This window comes from Prosopis cineraria, unplaced genomic scaffold, assembly GCF_029017545.1.
Source record: "Prosopis cineraria cultivar Desert tree isolate PC_DT_omini unplaced genomic scaffold, ASM2901754v1 PC13, whole genome shotgun sequence".
Classification (NCBI taxonomy): Eukaryota; Viridiplantae; Streptophyta; class Magnoliopsida; order Fabales; family Fabaceae; genus Prosopis; species Prosopis cineraria.
Genome location: NW_026555344.1, coordinates 28,273,009 through 28,277,788, shown reverse-complemented (window position 1 = coordinate 28,277,788; position 4,780 = coordinate 28,273,009).

The window sequence follows — 4,780 nt, the reverse complement described above, 5'->3', positions numbered from 1 at the left end:
ACAAACAAGTGGAGAGAGATAGAGTAGCAACAAACACAAAGATTGAAGAAATTAAAGAAAGGAGGAGGAGGGAAGTTACGGACGTACCGAGCACGAGAGTAGTGGGAAAAATCTGATTACGGTATGAGGCGGCAGAGGATGAAGGAAATATATTAGGTTTAGGTTTTCATAAAAATATATATTTTGAAACAAAAATTAAATTTAATCATTTTAAATGCTTTTGAAATATTAAATCTTTATCTAATATAGATATGGCTCCATAAGATAATATCCACATCCTTTAAGATCTTAACTAATTTCTCTCATTATATATATATTTTCACCATAATATTAATTAATTCACTGCTAAATAATATGTTCACATATTTTATTGAGGATATTACAAAATACTTCATCTCCAATCATAACTCTAACTCCCAACGCCTATTATATCAATATACGATTTATCTCAACTCTTATATGTACGAATGGCCATAACCTTCATCTTCAAAATCACATCCCGCACAAGATTCGGTCCCAAATTTCTCAAGTAATATCAAACCATACAATTGGAAATCTTCATCATTTATTTACATTCCAAAATTTTAAGTACTAGTTGATAACTATTATTATATGCAGTTCACAATGAAGCCAATAGTTATCATAGTTTTCTCAAGCTATTGATTTTTATCCTGTTTGATTGGAATTGATCTTCTGGATGTTGGAATTGGTTTTATTTTTGTTACGCATTGAGCAGCCCCCGCCTCTATTAAGAAAACCGCAAACCAATATGACTGTCATAGGTTATAATAGTCATATTAGGAGTACCAAATCTAAAATTGCCAAAACGTGGTAGTTTTATATATGGTTATTTTTTACCATGACATATTTTCGAGTTACCGTCAGATAAAGAAGCAAACTATATATAACAACTCGATATATGTCGGTTCTTAACTTCATACATATATTTAGGCTAAAATAATCGTATATTTCCATTTATGCGGTAGTGATTTTGTGCCAAGGCTTGGTTTTCATGCATGGTAATGATGTCATCAATATTTATGATATCACAAAGCAATGGGCAAAATCAGTCAAATGCAATGATTAATATACATTAAGTTTTAAAAGTAACCCAATATAAGGCTGCAAAACCAGATAATTACATGACAACACAGAAATATATCATAAATAAATACAGATCATATTGTAACGACGACATTAGAAGTTGAGAGAACGCATCTTCTGAGCAATAAATTTGATAAGAATATCATCAATGGTAGTGGTCCATGAAATGCAGAAAATAATATCCCAATTGTTATCATCCTTCTTCTCACAAGGTCTGGGAAGTATACCAACCTCAAACGGACAAGAAGGTTGTTAAAAAGCTGTCATAGTGTTCATTCAACTTCTTTGAAAGAGTGGTAAAGAGGCAGAATTTGCAACAATGTTCTTGCAAAGAATATTAATTAGGCCAGCCAAATCTTTGTCACTTCCCCTTTCATGGATAATGAACTTTACTCTCAACTAGCACATCAACATCTTGTTCTGTGTGAATGAGATCATCAATAAAGCAACATAGTTGCAAACGTAATGATGGCTAGGATAGTGAAATTGCTCATATACCATGAGGTTGCGCAGAACGGATTCTGTTGAGCTGTCCACATTCAATGTTGGGATTTGCAAACGAGCTTTAAACCATTTTGGCCAAAGCCTAAGCAACTCAACCAATATAGACTGGTACTTTTGAAATTGACATCAAGCAAACTTCTCTTTGAAACTGGCTCAAAAGTTATTCCTGCCATTTTTAACTTTGTTGCAGTCTTTACGATGGGAGCAGACTTTCCATCACGAACCAAATCCAGTGGAACAAAAAAATATCTGATCAAATCAGTGAAATTTTGGATTGGTCCATCCTTGCTTTAGCATTTTTCTCTGATTAATTGTGTTTGCTGGCAGCTTGGGATAAGGATCATAAGTTTGAAAGTAGTGGCGAGCGAGCTGGAGAAAACTTGAACAGTTTTGTCTTCTTCGAACAGGTACAAGCTGATATAGTTTCTGCAAGATTGAAAATGGAATTTGGTTTTCAAGTAGTAACAAATCCCGCTCAATGCTCTTATTAATCATGGATTTGGCAAACAAGTAATCATCCCTAATTACTTTTTGTCCATTCCATTTTCGGAGGAAGAGCTCCATAATGAACACAGCGTCCAGGAGTATCATGCGTACAAACTTCTTTTTGTGAAATTAGTGTATTTTTCTGAATAATGGCTCCTTATATCTTCTTCGTTGTCTCCAAGATTTATTTGTGTAGTCTTCTAAACCTTGCAGCCCTCAGCTAATAGTTTGTTGGAAATAGCGAAAATAAAGACATTTATGTTTTTCCATTGTCTTTAGTTTTGCATTGCCATGGTGGATTGGGCCAATGGAGATCAAATGAGGAGTGTAAGCATCATTGTTTTCCTTTCTAAATTCTTCTGGCACCTTGTAGATACAACACTTTTCAAACAACATAGAATCATCCACTTCGTTGAGTATATCTAAAAATATGTATCTAGCAATATCATTGTTATCTTCTGCCATTGAATCCTTTTGCAGCACACTGATAATTGATCTGCATAAAAAAAAGCCATGTTTTGTTGCTAGTATTATAAGTATAAATGTATTCAATTAGCTAGTACCCATAACTAAGACATCCATTATAAACCTAAGAAGCACCAATATGAGCATGTGTATTGGATACAATATAGTATGATATGGTGGAGACATTAATTTCAAATTTTAAGATATAGGTACGGAAATATTTATAATATATATTTCAAAATTTTATGACATGGGTAGAGGTATTTGATGTTTTTAAACAAGAAGTTCTGAAGTAATATAAGGATATATATATATATATATGGAACAAATTGTTGGAAAAATCATATTACAAAGTTTTAATATGCAATATGTATGCTAAAGTATTCTCCAAGTATGTATCGGATATAGATATGTTAACTTTCTTGAAGTATCTGTTCTTCATAAAATAACACGCAAACTGATTAGAAGCTAAATGAACAAGCCATCATGAAATTGACCATATGGTATTGAAGAGAGTAAATGATAAAAGGCTGCAAGTAAGAAAGAATAAATGAAACTTACAAAGAAATCCTTGAGCCTTAAAATCTCTGTAAACCACCAAATAGAAGTGATTGTATAAGTGGTTGTTGAATCTTTGAGGTCCAGACTCCTCTCCACCCACAGCTATAGATATAATTCCTTATTTCTCCAGTCGCCTCCAAACATTATTAATAATTGAGTTTCGATTGTTATTAATTTCATATTAATTATTAGGCTTGTCCTTATTGTTTTCATTGGACATTTTTAAGTTAAGTTAAATATAATTTTTCTTGTTGAAATTATTTAATCATTCGGTCAAGATAATAAACTTAAATGATTAGAGAAACAAATATTTGTAAATCAGGATTCTTAAATGTTCGTTGTCGTAGAGCTGATCAGTGAGCTCATTAGCTTTTTATAAACTTTGTCGCTTGTCTTCTTTTTGTTGCCCCTTTTCGCTCGCCATCTAGGTTACTTTCATGTGAAAAGCCGAAGAACTGGCTGAAAAGAGATTCTTGTTAAAATTTGTGCCATATTTTACAAGAACGTGTTTAAATTCGACTGCATATGAAGACTTCATCGATCGGTAATATATAAATATATTAGTATTATTTAATAACCAACCTTACAATATTCATCCAAACTGATTTCACAAAACCAAGAAAGCTCATGGATCTTAATTTGTAACCTTTGTTTTCATTGAATGAATCCTTTTTTTTCCCCCTTAACCTTATTGAATGAATACCTTATTCGTTAGTTTTTACGTAAAAAGAGGAAAAAAGTAAATACTTAATCACTCTGTGAAGTAACATGTATTTGAAATCCTTTTCTATTGGACAAATAGGTAAGGGCTATCATTCATAATATCATATCACATTTCTTGTCAATAGTTTTATTATCTTTGATCCAGGTCTAAAAGGTTTTTTTTTGGGTCAAACTATGGTGTATAATTGGGTAAATGTGTTTACTTTGAACTTTTTTTTTAACTCTAAAGTTAAGGTTAATGCAATATCACCTCTTCAATATTGAAAAAATAGTACAATGCTGCCCCTTAATTCATTAATAACCGGTAATTTAGTGGACAGAAAAGTATACTCTAAAAATTAAAATTAGGTCCTGAATAAAAAATTAATACTGATTAAGTCCCTAAAATTCACAATAATTGTCAATAGATTAATGTTATTATTATCCATATAAAAGATTAAAATATTATTTAACCGGCCACTTTGACAAACTTAAATCCATTATCATTTACCAATCTTCACATATAATTTATGAGTCAACTTTTAAGATCTATAAATCCTTCGTAAATTTTATGACTTAACTAGTATATTTGACTGGCCATAAATTTATGAAGAACTTACAGATTTTAGAGAAGACTTATAAATTATTACACAATTTTAGTAATTTTTAATGAGTTTATAAAACTACAAATTTGGCGGAAGACTTATAAATTGTCACATTATTTTATTTTACAACTCAACTATTTAGAAAAGACATATTTACTTATAAATCTTGAACGTATTAGTTAAGTTGCGAGACTTATAAATTATGATTAAAAAAATTATAAATTCATGCATTCACTCATAAATTACATATAGTTGATGCTGCTTCATCTTCTTAGAGCATTTTTTGATAACGATGAACAATAAAATATAACAAAAATACTTATTCAGGCTTGATGCTTCACGTGCAGAGTCTT